At 38.2% G+C, this 18545-nt stretch overlaps 1 pseudogene; it reads left to right on the plus strand.

Moving 5' to 3' along the window:
* Positions 1–6202: 6202 nt before the first annotated feature.
* On the plus strand, positions 6203–6302 carry LOC113362352 (annotated as a pseudogene).
* Positions 6303–18545: the final 12243 nt, after the last annotated feature.

Here is an 18545-nt window from a genome sequence, read left to right on the forward strand (position 1 = left end):
CCTAGTGAGAGTCCGAATAGCAAGTGTCCTCCGGGTGCGCTTTTCGACAACTTTTCGAGCCGATTTTTCCAAAAATGTTTATTGGAAAAAAATACCTACACACACATAAAACACCATAATAAGTACAAAAATGAGCGCTATCAATATATAGAATCGTGACAAATTAGACACAAAAATGTGTCTATCAAATACCCCCAAACCTATTATTTGCTAGTCCTCGAGCAAAGATAAAATTGAAAAATAGAATCTAACTCATTGACGCAGGTATCGTCGATTGCATTTAGCGTATGCAATAAGCCGTTAAACCCCTAGGTGGCCCTAGTTGCCGAGTTATAGTCTCGGGAGGGTTTACCAGAGGTATACCCACAAAACCTTTATACTCCAGACCCTAACTATCTAGGCAGAACCTTGGAAGGCACTAAAGAATCTCCTTGGTTGGCATACTTATTGACTACAGGAGGAAGTACCCTGATGCGAAATTTCAATTTTTGTACACGAGTTTGCACTCAAGCATACTAAAATTCATATATAAGTCACAGAGCTCTACTCAGATAGTCACACTATGGACATCAATATCCGGAGTCAAACTAATCACATGGATAGATCAAGAAGATGGATATAGAGAAAAACATAGATGGTTTTCGATGTTGACTAAGGTAAACGGTGTTTCTCATATATGTCTGAAGGCCACTGCCAAAATAAACCTATCCTAATGGACTGAGATACTGTTCTGGACTAATATTAACACACTGGCATATACAAGGGTACCAGTGGTCGATAATACTAACTCTAGGTCAACACAACTGGCATATACAAGGGTACCAGTGGTCGAATTTATTAAATTTATTCCGGTTGGTCTGATGGTCTGGTCACAATTTATTTTCACTTTTTTTTTTTTGTTTTTTTTGGTTATCTCAATCACTCTATTTCACCCTAGCAGTGGTAACAACTTGAATCGTGAGCCCCACCAAATCACTTAGAAACATATTTAAAAAGAAAAATAAAAACAGAAGTGAAAAGGACTCAACGAGATATGGCGAAACTACCATGTTATTTCTAACACCTGAGCTCTGTGCTTTTATGAATAGACTCTTTAGATGTTTCCATCTAATCAGATTGGTTCCTCAACTCCTACAACCAAAATGCTTCCATACACTTAGATTGGTTAGTGCCATCCTTAATAAGCATAAATTTCTAGGCTCTGGAGTTTATTTATTGTAACAAAAAGGCAACAAAAAGTTTCTACCCCACCCCCAAACTTAAATCTAATATTGTCCTCAATGTTTCTAATGAAAGAACATCACCAAAAAATATAAGTAACATGAGGAAATAGTAAAGAGAGAAGTCGGAAAGATAGTACCTGGGTGAAGTGAACCCAAAAACCTAAAAGAAAATAATTTACAACATACAAACCGCCTCGATGGTCAATCAAGGTAAACAGGGTCCTCCAGAGGGACCTCCTCAACATCACCTGTAGGACAAGGCTCTGAAAAGGGCTTCAATCGCTGACCGTTAACCTTTGAATAAATACTACCATCTGGTGTCTCAATATCAATAGCGCCTTGAGGAAAAACAGTACGGACCACAAAAGGACCGGTCCACCAAGAGCAACTTCCCGGGGAATAGATGCAAACGAGTGTCATACAGAAAAACTTTTTGACCTGGAGAAAAAGACTTCCGTAAAATATTCTTATCATGCACAAGTTTAATTTTGTTCTTATACTCCTTAGCACTATCGTATGCATCTCTATGAATCTCGTCCAACTCATTGAGATGGAGCTTTCTGTGAGCTCCTGCCTTGTCAAGTGAAAAGTTTAGGTGCTTAATAGCCCAATAGGCTTTATGCTCTAACTCAACAGGCAGGTGACATGCCTTGCCAAATACTAAACGGTAGGGTGACATTCCAATGGGTGTCTTAAACGCAGTACGGTAAGCCCATAAGGCATCAGTAAGCCTCGACGACCAGTCTTTCCTATTGGGATTAACTGTTTTCTATAAAATACGCTTAATTTCCCTATTGGAAACCTCTACCTGACCACCAGTCTGTGGGTGATATAGGGTAGCTACTTTGTGGGTAATACCATATTGTTTCATTAAAAGAGAAAACGGTCTATTACAAAAGTGTGACCCTCCATCACTAATTATAGCTCACGGTGTACCAAAACGTGTAAGTATATTCTCTTTCAAAAAATGGACTACGACCCTGTGGTCATCTTTTTTACACGAAACCGCCTCAACCCACTTAGACACATAGTATACAGCGACAAGTATATAAAGATAACCAAAAGAATTAGGAAATGGACCCATAAAATCAATTCCCCACACATCAAAGACCTCAATCACTAAAATAGGGTTCAAAGGCATCATATTTCTACGGGAAATAGTTCCTAACCTCTGGAAACGCTCACAAGAAACACAATGACTATGAGAGTCTTTAAACAACGAAGGCCAGTAAAAACCACACTGCAATATCTTAGCAGCAGTCTTCTTAGCACTAAAATGACCCCCACATGCATGTTCATGACAAAAGGACATAATACTGGACTGGTCACTCTCAGGTACACATCTCCTAATAATCTGGTCTGGACAATACTTAAACAGATAAGGATCGTCCCAAAAGAAATGCTTAACCTCGGCTAAAAACCTAGAACGATCTTGCTTACCCCAATGTTGAGGCATTCGACCAGTAACAAGATAATTCACTATATTTGCATACCAAGGTGATTGGGAAACAGAGAACAATTATTCATCAGGAAAGCTATCCCTTATAGGAAGGGAATCATTGGGGGAACTAACAACTAGCCTAGACAAGTGTTCTGCCACTACATTTTCTGCACCCTTTTTGTCTCTAATGTCAGGACAAAATTCTTGTAACAAAAGGATCCATATTATCAATCTAGGTTTGGTATCCTTCTTAGACAAAAGGTATTTCAAAGCAGCATGATCAGTGTAAATTACGATCTTAGAACCTAATAGGTAGGATCTAAACTTATCCAAGGCAAACACGATGGGAAACAGTTCCTTCTCGGTAGTTGTATAGTTCATTTGGGTATCATTCAGAGTTTTTCTAGCATAGTAAATCACATGAAGTAATTTGTCAACACGCTGACCTAACACAACGCCTATAGCATAATCTGAAGCATCACACATAATCTCAAAAGGTAAGTTCCAGTTAGGTGCCTGGACTATGGGAGCGGTAGTGAGTAAAGTCCTGAAGCTTCTCGAAAGCTTCTAAACAAGCATCATCAAAGACAAACTTAACGTCTTTTGCAAGTAAATTGCAAAGAGGTCTAGAAATCAAGCTAAAATCCTTAATGAAGCGACGATAAAAACCTGCATGTCCTAAGAATGACCTAATGTCTTTTACGGTTTTTGGGACCTGTAAAGTCTTAATAAGGTCAACTTTAGCTTTATCTACCTCTATACCCTTTGAAGAAACAATGTGCCCTAACACAATTCCTGATTTAACCATGAAATGACACCTAGTCAACACTAATGTCAAATGATGCAAGAACTCATCAAAAGATGAACCAAACACTGAAAAATCATCCATAAAGACCTCTAAAAACTGTTCTACCATATCAGAAAATATGCTCATCATACAACGCTGAAAGGTCGCAGGGGCATTACAAAGCCCAAAAGGCATGCGTCTATACGCAAAGGTACCAAAGGGACAGGTAAAAGTGGTTTTCTCTTGGTCTTCTGGGGCAATAACGATCTGATTATATCCGGAAAATCCATCTAGAAAGCAATAATAACTATATCCAGCTAATCTCTCTAGCATTTGGTCGATAAAAGGAAGGGGAAAGTGATCCTTCTTTGTGACCTTGTTCAATTTTCTATAGTCAATACAGACACCCCATCCCGTGGTCACTCGGGTTAGGATTAACTCATTGTTATCATTATGGACTACAGTGATACTTGATTTCTTGGGAACAAACTGAACAAGGCTGACCCACTTACTGTCTGAAATTGGGTAGATAACAACTTAAGCACCTCTTTTCGAACTACCTCTTTCATGTTAGGTTTCAGTCGACGTTGCATCTCCCTAGAAGGTTTGGAGTCTTCTTCTAAATGAATCTTATGCATACAAACGGTAGGACTTATACCCTTAATGTCTGCTATAGTCCACCCTAAAGCTTCCTTATTGTCTTCAAGAACTTTTACTAGCCTACTTTCCTGATCACTATCCAAATCGGAAGCTACTATCACAGGTAAAGCCTCAGATGGTCCTAAAAACACATACTTCAGGGTATCTGGTAGTGTTTTAAGGTCCAACTTAGGAGGCTCTTCTAAAGAAGGAATTAGGGTATTCTCAGAAACTGGTAATGGTTCGAACCTAGCTTTCCATCTATCAGTGTCTAACACAGGGGTAAAATCTAATAGAGCATTCACCTGTTCAATAGTGCTATCGTCGTCAAAGTCTAAGACGAAATGGGATAGACAATTTTCTAATGGGTCTTCAGACAAGATGTTTAGTAATGACTCCTGAACTAAGGCTTCTATCATGTTCACCTCTTCGACACACGTGTCATCTAGATCATAAGGTAGCTTACTGACATTAAAAAATTTCATCTCCATAGTCATATTACCAAAAGATAAATTCATCACACCATTTCGACAGTTAATGATCGCATTAGACGTAGCTAAAAATGGGAGACCTAAAATCACAGGTATCTGGTTCTCTGGGTCAGGGACAGGTTGGGTATCTAAGACCACGAAATCTACTGGATAAATAAACTTGTCGACCTCAATGAGAACATCCTCAATAACACCTCGAGGAATTTTAACAGAACTATTATCTAACTGCAGTGTCATCTGATTAGGTTTCATTTCACCAAGTACTAGCTGTAAGTACACATGGTACGGCAGTAAGTTCACACTGTCTCCTAAGTCAAGTAAAGATTTTTCTACCCGGTGTTTACCTATTGTACAAGCAATGGTAGGGGAACCTGGGTCTTTGTACTTTGGAGTTGTGGTGTTCTGAATGATTGAACTTACGTGACTAGCTAAGAAGGCTTTCTTATGGACGCTAAGTTTTCGCTTTCGCATACACACATCCTTGAGGAACTTGGCATAAGAAGGAATTTGCCTAATTGCATCTAATAAAGGAAGGTTTATGGTAACTTGCTTAAAAACCTCCAATATGTCATTAAAGTTCGATTCCTTCTTTGTTGGTACTAATAGCTAGGGAAATGGGGCTCTAGGCGCAGAATAAGACCTCTCAGGAACCGAGTTGGCATCATCAGAAATTTTATCAGTCCCCTCAGCTAGTGGTCCTGAGGGATGAGATCCTGAGGGGTGAATTACAGTACGTTCACTATCGGGTATGGTTACCTGATTGTCTACTACTCTGCCACTCCTAAGGGTTCTAACAACATTCAATTGATTCGATGGTTTTGCACCTACTTTATGAACTCCTCTAGGATTGGGATTAGTCTGACTAGGGAACCTTCCGTTGTCTCTCTCACTTAAGGTCTTAGCTATTTGGCCGACTTGAAGTTCTAACTTAGCAAGAGTCTGAGCTTTAGTTTGAAAGTTCTGCTTGGTTTCCTGTTGAAAACTAACTTGGATCTTTACTAACATGTCCTGGCTCTGTGCTAACATATTCTGACTCTTTTTTAATATACTAAGAGATTCCTCTAAGCTCGTCATTGTATTCTCTGAAGAGTTATGAAACTTACCTGAAGAGTTCTTATTTGAACCAAAACCTGGGGGAGCATTAGAATTACTAAACTGACCTTGACTCTGGCCCTTAGACCAGGAAAGGTTCGGATGGTTTCTCCAACCAGGATTATAGGTTTCTGAATATGGGTCAAACTTCTGACGGTTATCGAATCTAGTGTTGTTATAGAGAGCATTGGCTTGCTCTTCATTATTCTGGACTTCCCAAAAAGGATCTAATCTACCACTAGTGTGACCCACTTCTAAAGCTTCTAAACTTTTCGCTATAGCATCAATTTTGGCATCTGATTCAAAGTTTCCTTCTACCATATTAATGTTTCCTCTGCCTAGAAGAATTGTTTTCTGTGGTACCCTATTACTTTCCCATTGTTGGGTCTTTTCGGAGATTTCATGCAAATATCTCATCGCATCATCAACTGTTTGGTTTTCAAACTCACCTGTACACATAGATTCTACTGTGGTTGTAGTGGGATAATCTAAACCCTCATAAAGGATCTGAACTAACCTAACCTTTTCTAAACCATGATGAGGACATTGGGTTAATAGATCATTGAACCTTTCCAAATACCTATACAAGGATTCTCCCTCCTGTTGAGAAAATGTGCAGATTTGCGTCCTAATAGACGATGTTTTGTGCCTAGGGAAAAACTTGTTCAAAAAGGCAGATGTAAGTGATAGACACATTTTTGTGTCTAATTTGTCTCGATTTTATATATTGATAGTGCTCATTTTTGTACTTATTATGGTGTTTTATGTGTGTGTAGGTATTTTTGGCCAATAAACATTTTTGGAAAAATATGCTCGAAAAGTTGCGCAGGGCACCCCCGGAGGATACTTGCTATTCGGACCCCTCAAATGGATAAGGGGTAACCAATTACTAAGGGCTAGCCTAATTACTAAAGGGTAACCTAATTACTAAGGGGCATCCATTTCCAGACATCTACTATTCACACACCACTGTTGGATAAGGGGCAGTCATCTTCTCCATTTGAATTTTGAATTTTGGAAGGAAAAACAAGAACAAATTAGGGTTGAAGAATTGAAGCTGTTCTAGGGAGATTCAATGGCTGAAATCAAATGGGTTTATTCCTAAAGCCTAAACAGGGATGGTAATGGTCTTAGTTTCGCTCAGAATTGGCTGGATAATCCGCAAGAGGTGAACCAGAGAAAAGAAAATTGGCGGGAAAAAAATGGCAGCAACGATCGAAACTTGGTTCGAATTTCTCGGCTATTTTAGAGAGATTCAATCGCTGAAATTTGTTGGGCTGGACGTGATTGAGCATAACAGGCTTGGTATGTGCGCTGGAATCGATCAAATTGGGTTGGATAATCCGAAAAAAAGAAACAGAGGTTGAAGTGAACACGAAAACTTTGTTGAATTATTTTAGGAATTTCAGGGAGACTAAAGGCGTGAGATTGTTTCCTAAGGTGATATTCTATCTAAGGAAGAGTTTCGGATGATTTGGAAGTCTTAGAAACGCTTAAGGAAATCGGCAGAGAAGATTATTGCCGTGGCTTGCACGAAAAGAAAAAGAGAGAATTAATCGTTATTTTTAGGTTTCTGAGCAGTATAAAAGGTGTGTTCGAGTCCCAGGGAAGGTGACAAAGTTATTGGAGCAGTCGCAGAGGAGTTTGTAACACCACAGAGCTGAATTTATCAAGTTGCAGGAAAACCCGAGTTTCTGCTGCTGCTGCTGAAGAACAAGCGTTGCAAATAAGAACAGCGTCTCAAATTTGTAACGCTGCTACAGTAACTTCTTTGTAACAGTCATCATTTTTTGACTCCATACACCGTTGCAAACATCATTTTATAGTTTTTCATCTTTTAATCAACTTTTGCATAAACAAATATTTTGAGCAAGTGATTAATATGAGGAGCTAAACCCCATTGCTGAGGCGACGGAGGAAGCCATTTTTCCAATTATTATGTGGTAAATTCTATTTAATTTAATTTTGTAATTCTTTTATGATTATTTGCACTGAACTGAAATCGAATATATGATTCTGATTAAGTGGTTGTGTTCTCAATTGATGGGTCATGCTTAGGTTAATCTTTTGATGGTCCATGCTTTCGATTTACAACTATTGTTTTGAGAATCTACTTGTCTAGCGAAAATATTAGAATCACTTTAAACGTAAAGAGTTGCATAAATATTGACTAGATTAAATCACATAAAAATTGGAGATTGGTGGAATCCAAAGTCTCAGTGCTTTTTATAACTTGAACAATTTCTTTTTAAGTTTTCTATTTTAATTTGAGTCTAAAATCGAGTCTACATAATCCGAGTTGAACGAACTTTACTACCACTTAAAAACTACATCAATTTTTGGCGCCGCCGACGCGGATTTATTAGTTTAGGTTTTAGGTTTTAGATTTATTTTATTTCTTTTAGAATTTTTGTTCTCTTTTACGCCTTTGGTATTTTTCGATTCTTTTCAGATTTGGAGCGAAGCTACAAGGAAAGAAAAAGTGCTATAAAAGGAAAGCATCGCCAAAGAAGGAAAGAAAAGAGGAATCCAAAAGGAGTGAAGAAGAAGATTTTGTATATAGTTATTTTGTTTTATTTTTAGAAACTGTAAATAGGGTTTTATTTTTTGTAATTTTTCTTTTTATTTTTGGACACTTTTTGGACTTTATTTTTGGACTGGGACATTATTATTTTAAACCCTACGGAAGGGTTGGTTTAAATAAAAACTGTGTGCAGAGAAGGACGGTGATTACGATATCGCCTCGGCCCCTCGGGTTCGTACATGACATAGGAGTCGTGGCCCGAGTCGACTTCAGCGGTTCTTCGCCCGTCTGGTACGGGAGGTAAGTTTTTCGAAACACCCGCGAATCCCCTGTCAGCGGGTTTACTGTATTCGTTTGCATATATGCTGAGGACTTGAAAACGGCTGCTTTAATTTCCTAGTAAAGGGCAAGGACTGGCCATACAAGATAAGGGTTCGGATTTCATCACCGTTCTCTTCTTGCCCGCCTTAGGAAAACGAAACCAAACGCGAACCTAAGCCTAAAATTTTGACTAGAACGAGACCGATAGGGTAACGAGCTTAATAGGAAAGTCGTTCGAAAAATATTGGTTACTCTTTTGAGCATACTTCGAAGTTCATGATGGTTTCTGTGAGTTGAATGCGTGACTGCGCCGCCTTGTAACCGGTGAGGCCTTGGGTATCAAAGCTCCACTGAGCTTCCCTCGCCTCGATTCAACTTACTTTGACTCGGATTGATTCCAGGGGGTTTGCTCAGATTGTAACGAGTTCCTTTTCGAAAGAATAGAAGCTGGTCTAGAAACAATCTAAGTGGAACCATCATGCTTTTTGTTTGCTAGAAAATTAGGTTTGATTTGGTTGAGTCAGCCTTGTTTTGTGATTGCATAGAATCCCAAATATCCCGATAGTGCCAGCAATGGCAACTTTGAAAGCTTTGTTGAACCCTAGGACTACTCGTCCTCTTGTATCAGGTTAGCCGAAACTGAAGCAAATTATGAACTTAGGCCTGGACCCTACAGATGCTCCCAATCTTTTAGGGAAAGAAAATGAAAACCCATACTTCCATGTTAGGGATTTTGAGGAAATTTGTAGTACCCTAAAGATTAGAGACCTTGATGATGATGCTTTGAAACTTAGGTTATTTCCTTTTTCCCTGAAAGATAAAGCCAAATCATGGCTATATAGTTTGGCTTCCGGTTCAATAGAAACATATGAACAACTTACATCTGCCTTTTTGAACAAGTTTTTCCCTAGGCACAAAACATCGTCTATTAGGACGCAAATCTGCACATTTTCTCAACAGGAGGGAGAATCGTTATATAGGTATTTGGAAAGGTTCAATGACTTATTAGCCCAATGTCCTCATCATGGTTTAGAAAAGGTTAGGCTAGTTCAAATCCTTTATGAGGGTTTAGATTATTCGACAACAACCATGGTTGAGTCTCTATGCACTGGTGGTTTTGAAAACCAAACTGTTGATGCGGCGATGGAATTTTTGAATGAAATCCGAAAAGACCCAGCAATGGGAATATTGTAGGGACCCAAAGAACAATTCTTCTAGGTAGAGGAAACGTTAATAGGGTAGAAGGAGGCTATGAATCAGATGCCAAAATTGTTATAGCAAAAAGGTTAGAAGCTTAGAATTGGGTCACACTAGTGGTAGAGTAGAGCCTTTTTGGGAATGCCAGATATGAAGAGCGAGCCAATGCTCTTATAATAAACACTAGTTTGATAACCGTCAAAGTTTGACCCATATTCAGAAACCTATAATCCTGGTTGGAGAAACCATCCGAACCTTTCATGGTCTAAGGACCAAGGTCAGTTTAGTAATTCTAATGTTCCCCAGGTTTTGGCTATACTAAGAATACTTCAGGATCACTCAGTTTCAGAATCAGTCTGATAAGAAAATCTTAAGTCTAGAGGAAACTCTCACCTCGTTTATTCAAAATACTGAAAATATGCGTCAATTGCTTTCACAAAGCATAGAAGCTAGTAATAGGATAGGACAAGAACATAGTCAGGCCATTTCTGAATTGAAAGACCAGGTTAGTCTGATCAATGAGTCTCTAAGAGAAAAAGGTAAGTTCCCTAGTCAACCGATACCCAACCCTAGAGGAGATAAAACATTTAATCAAGTGAATTCTGTCACAACCCTTAGGAGTGGTAAAACGGTAGACAATAAGGTAGCCATGCCTAATAGTGGACATACTGTAGATCCACCTTCTAGTTCCCAAGATGAGCCCCAGAAGGAGCCACTAACTGAAGAAACCGATAAAATTTCTAGTGATGCCAATGTGGTTCCCGACAGGTCTCATTTTGTACCCAAAGCCCCATATCCACAGTTGTTAGCTCCAACAAAGAGAGAGTCGACTTTCAACGAAATATTAGAGATATTTAAGCAGGTAAACATTAACATCCCTTTATTAGAAGCAATTAGGCAAATTCCTGCTTATGCCAAGTTCCTTAAGGACCTTTGTACACGAAAGCGTAAGCTTAATGTCCATAAGAAAGCCTTTTTAGCTGGTCAGGTAAGTTCAATCCTTCTGAACCAAACAACCCCTAAGTATAAAGACCCTTGATGCCCCACCATATCTTGTGTGATCGGTATTATTCAGTAGATAAGACATTGCTTGACTTAGGAGCTAGTGTGAACTTACTCCCTTATCATGTATACAACCAGCTAGGTCTTGGTAAGTTGAAACCGACTAAAATGACATTGCAATTAGCTGATAGGTCTGTCAAAGTACCTCGTGGTGTCATAGAGGATATCTGATTGAGATTGATAAATTTATTTATCCAGTGGATTTCGTTGTTCTAGATACTCATCCTATTCAGGATCCTAGTGCTCAATCACCGGTGATTTTAGGTCGCCCATTTTTAGCCACAGCTAACGCTGTCATCAACTGTAGGACCGGACTTATGAACATCTCCTTTGGTAATATGACCACTGAACTAAATGTCTTTAATGTTAATAGATAACCTTCTGACGATTTAGAGGAAGTGAATATGATTAGCACTTTAGTTCAGGATCTAACTCGGGATAATTGGGACGACACTTTATTTGGTGATTCCTTAGATGAACTTGATGAGGAAATTCTCTTAAGTCAGTTAGGTGACCAAACTTTTGAACTAGAAGAAGCTCTTGAGTACTTTAAAGACTCTACGGACCCTCAGATTCAAGCCATAGTGCTAGGCCTTACGGAGAGTAGTGTTGACCCTAAGTTTGGGGGTAATGAACTAGAAGAAGCTCTTGAGTATTTTAAAGACTCTGAGGATCCAGAAATTCAAGCAGTAGTTAGAGGTTTGTCCGAGAATACTGACTACCCTAAGTTTGGGGGTGGTAATGGTCAATTATCCCCATTAGAAGTCCCTAACTTGGGATTCGAGCCTAGTATACCTGAGGTATTACTTGAGTCACTTACGACTCTGCAACCGGATCCTCCTGATATTGTCCAGGAGGAAATTCTAAAGACTTGTTGTTCGAATGAGTCAATTTGTCAAGACACTCATATGAAGCCCAAATGGGCACAACAGAAAAACCCAGTTGTCTTGCAGGAAACCTTGGATGAGGATGTGCTACGTCTGTTCATTTTTCTGATTTGGTGCAGTTGTCTGATAATTGTGGCATTTTTATTTGCTTTTGTTGACCCACAGTTGTTTCGACTATTGATATATGATTTGAAAGGTAATTAGCCATTTTGTGGTATTTGACGTCTGGCTGAAGACTTTAAATTTAGCACTTTTTAGGAGGTAACCCAATCTCATGCAACATGGTAATATCTTTCCTTATCTCTTTTGCTTCAAATGGTAACAGTTTCTCCTTGTTCATGCTTTTAATTTTACCTTTAGAACATTGAGGACAATGTTAGATTTAATTTTGGGGGTACGAGAGAAACTTTTTAGTTGCAGTATGAATAAATAAACTCCAGAACCTAGAAATTTATGCCTGTTGAGGATTGCAGTAACTAATCTAAGTGGATGGAAGCATTTTGATCGTAGGAGTTGAGGAACCAATATGATTAGATGGAAACATCTAGAAGAGTCTATTCATAAAAGCACAGAGCTCAGGTGTTAGAAATAACATGATAGTTTCACCATATCTCGTTGAGTCCTTTTCACTTCTATTTTTATTTTGTTTTTAAACCATGTTTCTCTAAGTGATAGGTGGGGCCCATGATTCAAGTTGTTACCAATGCTAGGGTGAATTAGAGTGATTGAGTTACAAAGAAAAAGAAAAAAAAAGACCAGACCAATTAGACCAAACGGATCAAAAAAAAATCAGTGAATAAAGTCGACCACTGGTTCCCTTGTATATGCCAGTTGTGTTGAACTAGAATTAGGATTATCGATCACTGGTTCCCTTGTATATGCCAGTTGTGTTGATATTAGTCAGACCAGTATCTGAATCCATTAGGATAGGTTCATTTTGGCGGAGGCCTTCAGACAGATATGGGAAACGCCGTTCACTTAGTAAACATCAAAACCATCTATGTTTTTCTCTATATCCATCTTCTTGATCTATCCATGTGATTAGTTTTGACTCCGGATATTGATGTCCATAGTGCGACTATCTGAGTAGAGCTCTGTCACTTTATATGAATTTTAGTATGCTTGAGTGCAAACTCGTGTACAGCAATTGGAATTTCGCATCAGGGTACTTCCTCTTATATTCAATAAGTATGCCAACCAAGGAGATTCTTTAGTGCCTTCCAAGGTTCTGCGTAGATAGTTAGGGTCTGGAGTACAGGTTTTGTGGGTATACCTCTTGTAAGCCCTCCGGAGACAACACTCCGCCACTAGGGACACTTAGGGGTTTAAAGGCTTATTGCATACGCTAAATGCAATCGACGATGCCTGCGTCAGTGAGTTAGGATTTTATTTTATTTTTGCTCGAGGACTAGCAAATAATAGGTTTGGGGGTATTTGATAGACACATTTTTGTGTCTAATTTGTCTCGATTCTATATATTGATAGCGCTCATTTTTGTACTTATTATGGTGTTTTATGTGTGTAGGTATTTTTTTCCAATAAACATTTTTGGAAAAATCGACTCGAAAAGTTGTCGAAAAGCGCACCCGGAGGACACTTGCTATTCGGACTCTCACTATGGACAAGGGGTACCAGAATTACTAAGGGGCACCCTCAGGACACCCCCAAAGGCACCATCTATCGGCACCCCTACTCTGGATAGGGGGTGACCTTTCTCTTCTCCAGATTTTTGGCGGGAAAAACTGAATTCAAATTCAGTTTTGCAGCGGAACATTCTAGCGAGATTCTGATCGAGTTTTAGGCGGAATTTGTGTTTGTTGTGGATTGGGATTACCCTGCTTTGGTCAAAAAGGGAAGGTATGAGTTGTAGAATCGAAAAAACAGGGTCAGAGACCGAGTTTATACAAAACCGAGGCTTGGAGTCTCACGGGATTTGTGAGATTTTATGGATCTGATTTGGAGTGATTCAAATGCATATTCGTATTGGGATGGACTTCTTAGAGCATAACAGGGGATGTATGTTTATCAAATACGAAGAAATAGGGATGAATTCTTGGATTGAACGAAACAGAGGAGGAGCATTATTATTGGGAATTTTCTTGGTTCTATACATGGGGGTCACGTGCAGATAAGGGTAGAAGATCTTCTGTATATTTAATGCCATCATTGGGAGATTCTTGGACGTCAGATTTAATTTGTAAGACGCGTAGAGAAGATTCAGAAAAGGAAATATCCGAGACTTGCTGTGAAGGAAAGAGAGGGATTGAATCGAGTTTATTTGGGTCTGCTGCCTATATATAGGTTGTTTTAGAGTCACAAAAGGTTACGTACACTTTGGGGAAGTTTTGGAAGAGAACAGAAAGCTGAAATCACAAGTTGAAGTTTTGTTTCTGCTGTTGCAATACCTAGAACACGAAGAACATAAGACGCACAAGCAACTGTCGCAGACAAATATCGCTATTCAACAGCAGAACCTAAGTATCGTTTACCAACTGTGGTTGCATTAAGTCTTTAGCTATTATTTCTCCTTTGTAGCATAGATTCTGTAACACACTCACGTTGTTTCAAATCGGCTGTGTTATTACTTTTCATCCTTTTAATCATCTTTTGAGCCATAAACAAATATTTTAAGATCATGATTAATACAAGGAGCTAAATCTCTTAGCTGAGGCGACAGAGGAAGCTATTTTTCCAAGAAGAAGTGGTAGATTCTATTTTATCTATTTATTGCAATTATTATTATGATTATTTACCTTAAACTATGATTGAATATGATTTTTATTTGAATGGCCTTATTGGGTGTTTCTTCCATGCTTTCTTATTAAACCCCTAATGATTCCCCATTACGAACCCAACCACAATCACATTTACACAGAGAATGATCCAAAATAAACAGAAAATAACTAGTCAAATAAGACAAACGTATTTATTGCAATGCATACTAAAATGAAACTATAAAAGTAGCCATTCAAGCTGTCGAACAAGGTCTGGAGACAATGCAACCGTATAAAAAGACAGAACTATTAAAAAATAACGGACACAAAAAAAAATAGTAAATCTTCTCTTATTCATTCCATGCATTCACAAAAGAAAATAGTAAATCTTCTCTTATTCATTCCATGCATTCATCTTCATCGAGGGGAACCCTTTCGTTTATTTTGTTCCCACCATATGTTCGTACTTTTCAATTCTTTTCATGTATGGTTCCGACCAGTTATCCGAGAAATTGTTTTTCTTCTTTTGTTTCTGCCAATAAGAAAATCTTGGAAGTGAAGGCAATGGAGAACTCCATCTTAATTTAAGTCCGATGGACAATTACATTTGATGCTGCCACATTTTCTCTTTTTTGTTGTAGTGGTCTTTGGCACATAATTTTTTGCTTGGTGACTAGGGTACTTGCCACTTCTTTCACAGCACAATTATATCCGAGATCCTTGACCATTACCTAAAGTGTCTTTCATTTGTGATGACTTATATATAATCTGAAAATTGTGTGCTAAGTGCTTTAACAACAGACACACACCACTCTTGTAGTTCTTCTCTAGTACCAAATCCCTCCGCTTTTAGAAAAAATTATGTAAAATCTAGTTGTTCTGACGGCACCAAAAGATCAGGCATATGATTAGGTTCTTCATTGCAAGGGAGAGACATGGTTGGAAAAACCTGAACATGAAAAGAAATTATGCAAGTAAATCAAACCAAACAAACAAAATAAAAAAACCAAGCCATGAATATTTCGACTGGACATAAACGACGACGAAAGAAAAGAAAAAAGTTCACAAACGTATGTGAAAACACACAGCTCATAGTGATGGCGCGAGTTGTCAAGCATTCACATATACTTGGGTAACAGTGAAGACATATCTTCATGTTCAGCATAACCGAACCAAGCTTTTTTATCTTTTTTTTTTTCCTTTCAGAAAGACATGATTTATGTATGGTTTAAAAATGTTATACATACCTGCGATTCTTGGTTCCCTGAAAGATCAATTATGTTTGAAGCACTTGATTCCTGGTTTCCTATCAAATCGCCAAAACAAGTCGTCATGATTTGAGATTTAGGGTTCCACGTCGTTTTGGTTGTTGGTGATGATAATAAGAAAGGCTATAAGAAAAGTACGATTTTATTCCCTTGAATCTCCGTTCCAAAAACTATGTCTTAGGTTAACTTACATAGGTTAGGTTAATAAGCACGGTTAGGGTAAAGGGCATTTTGGATAAAATTTACTCAGTACACAAATCGACCAAGTTACTGAGTCAACTACGATTTTTTCGCTCTCCTCCGATCCATTTTTGCTCTCCTTTAACAAAAATCTATGTAAAACTGTGAAGTCGGATGTTCGTAAATTTGCCACCACATAAAAATGTTTTGTAAACCCTTCTACCCACACTTTTACTGGGTTATTTTCTGTGACTAGCCGATTAGGGTTTCTCCATCTCTTTCTCCTCGTAGCCGCTGTGAATTTAAAGTTCATCTTGAAGGAGCGAAAACATGGGGCATGCAAATGTGGGGAATTCGCACCCTAAACAGTATGGTCCTGGATCTCGTATTTGGTGAGTAATTCCATTTTCGAATCCTTCGAAGACCTATGTTTTCTCATGTTGTAACACTTAAAATTTCAGTGATCAATGGCTAGATAAATAATTCTAGATATCTCCGCAATGGGTTTGTTCTCCTAATTTTAACAATCAGGTTACCATCTGTTTTCTACAAGACATCTTCACTGAGAAAACTTGTACTTTTTCTAAATTTTAGGATTACCATGTCCAAATTTTCTTCAGAAATATGATTCCGTCAATGAATTGGATAGCAAAAATTTACAGTACTGTCCATTATCATTACTTAATGTAATGGTTACATTTGGAAATGAGATCACTTTAATCAGTTTATTTGTTTTGAACCTTAGATGATATTGTAATCAAGAGAGTAACTAAAACATGAGATCAGTACATGGCCAGCCAAATTAGTTGTTTGCAGGACCCTTTAGAAAACTAATTGTATCAATAAATCTATTCAGTGAAATACATGTTTTTGATTCGAAGGTAATTTCTTTACTTTATATGTTTTGCCGACCTAAATTTGATTAGAGGCTTCTGTATTGGTGCGAACAGAGTCTTCATCTCTTTGTCTCCCTTTGTAAGCTAATGACGACTTCCCATCATCATCTCCTGAGGTTGATCTTGAGTTGCAGAAAAATAACAGCCCAAGTGAGTAGCTCTGAAACGAATTCAATTGTGGCCATGGCTTCTTCATCTGAGCAGGAATTCATGGCTCAATACAGGGCGAAGCTCAATAGGGTCCCTCGATCTAAAAACTTATGGGACTCTAAGGTTGCATGTAGGGTTGGTGAAAAATTAGGGTTGCGGCTGAATGAACTAGGTATCTATGATGTCTGGATTGATGTACATGAAGAACTCTCAAGGCCCATCCACCATAAGAAGATGGTTATGTCCCTCTTTGATTCAGTTAAACTCACTGGCGTGTGTATATATGGCGCAGAAAAATTGGAGTCTCATTGATGAAAAACGGTATAGTGGTGCTCTCTGCTGGTTTGGTGAGTTAGGAATTTTGGAGATTTAGGATTAAATCTCTCTTGGAATGTATTCCATGGAGTATAGTACTGGTGGGAACTTGAGAATGGTTACTATCATTAGGGTACTAACATTGAGGTTAGGGTTGATCAATGCAATCTTTGTGAAGAGCAGAGGAGGGCCTTCAATTGTTTGGTGTGGTGGTTATAGATAGGTTCTGTGTCCATGAAATAGTTTATTTTCGTTCATTGAACTAAATTGAGCAGGGTCTGTGTCTTCGTTGGGAGAAAGTCTTCCTCTGTGCAATAGAGATTTATTTGTAATCTAAAGACAGATTCATATACTGAATCCACCATTTTTTTTGTTGCAGTTGTTTTTGATAATCATCTTTTCAGCTTATCTGAGATTCTGTATTAGTACTTTTCCTTCTATCCCAGTTTTAAGGAGTTCGACGAGAATAGTATGTTTCCATTCTGTTACTGCTTTTTGACTCCCTTGTGGCGCGTGTAGCTCAAAAAGGTGAACTGAAGACTTGGCCCGTTTTAACTTTCTTGCATTATATTTGTTGATGGCACCGAAATGCCTTATGTAGTTCTATTTTAAGAGATCAAGTTATAGACTTCTGTCTTGTGTGCTTCTGTTACATTTTATGTTACTGTACTTTAGTTATTGCTTTAAGCACTTGTTGATGTTTGTCTAATCTTTTGTAGTCGAGTATGTGGCAATCCCCATGCAATAATCAGGAAGTATGGCCTTATGTGCTGCAGACAGCAATGCTAAGGAAATCGGTTTTATTAAGGTATTAGTTTTGACCCTTAAATCTTTTAGCTTTTCTTTTCCCATTTGATTTTAGAAGGCCAGGTTCTGTTGCACCTCTCGTGCATACAGCAGCATGATAGATAGAGCAGTGATCTGTCTCCTTAGTTCTTGTGTATGCATGAAAACCTGTTGTCTTTTCAATTTTGTTCATCAAAGACCTGCTGATTGGTGATTATATTTGAACAAAGACAGTTTATATTTTTTGCAATCACTTTGAGTTTCAACTTTTGCATTATGAGTATATGACTTATTATTGAGTTGTGATTTTTGGCGAGGTTTAGTCTTGGTTTTGTTCTTTTTTCTTGAGTGAGCTTTTGTTTCGGACATTAAAGTTTTTATCTCTTGTGTGTACGTAATAGTTTATGTAGTTGAACTGAGCAAGTAGTAATATTCATTTGTAGTTAATAGTATCTGTAAACTTTAGAACTGTTTTTATTTATTTGTTGCACTGTAAAAGTATTATAATAATGTTGTTACGGTATTCTAAAGATGTTTCATCTTTTTTCAGTACCGCTAAGGAACAGAAATCT

This window comes from Papaver somniferum, chromosome 3 (assembly GCF_003573695.1).
Source record: "Papaver somniferum cultivar HN1 chromosome 3, ASM357369v1, whole genome shotgun sequence".
In the NCBI taxonomy this organism is placed as follows: Eukaryota; Viridiplantae; Streptophyta; class Magnoliopsida; order Ranunculales; family Papaveraceae; genus Papaver; species Papaver somniferum.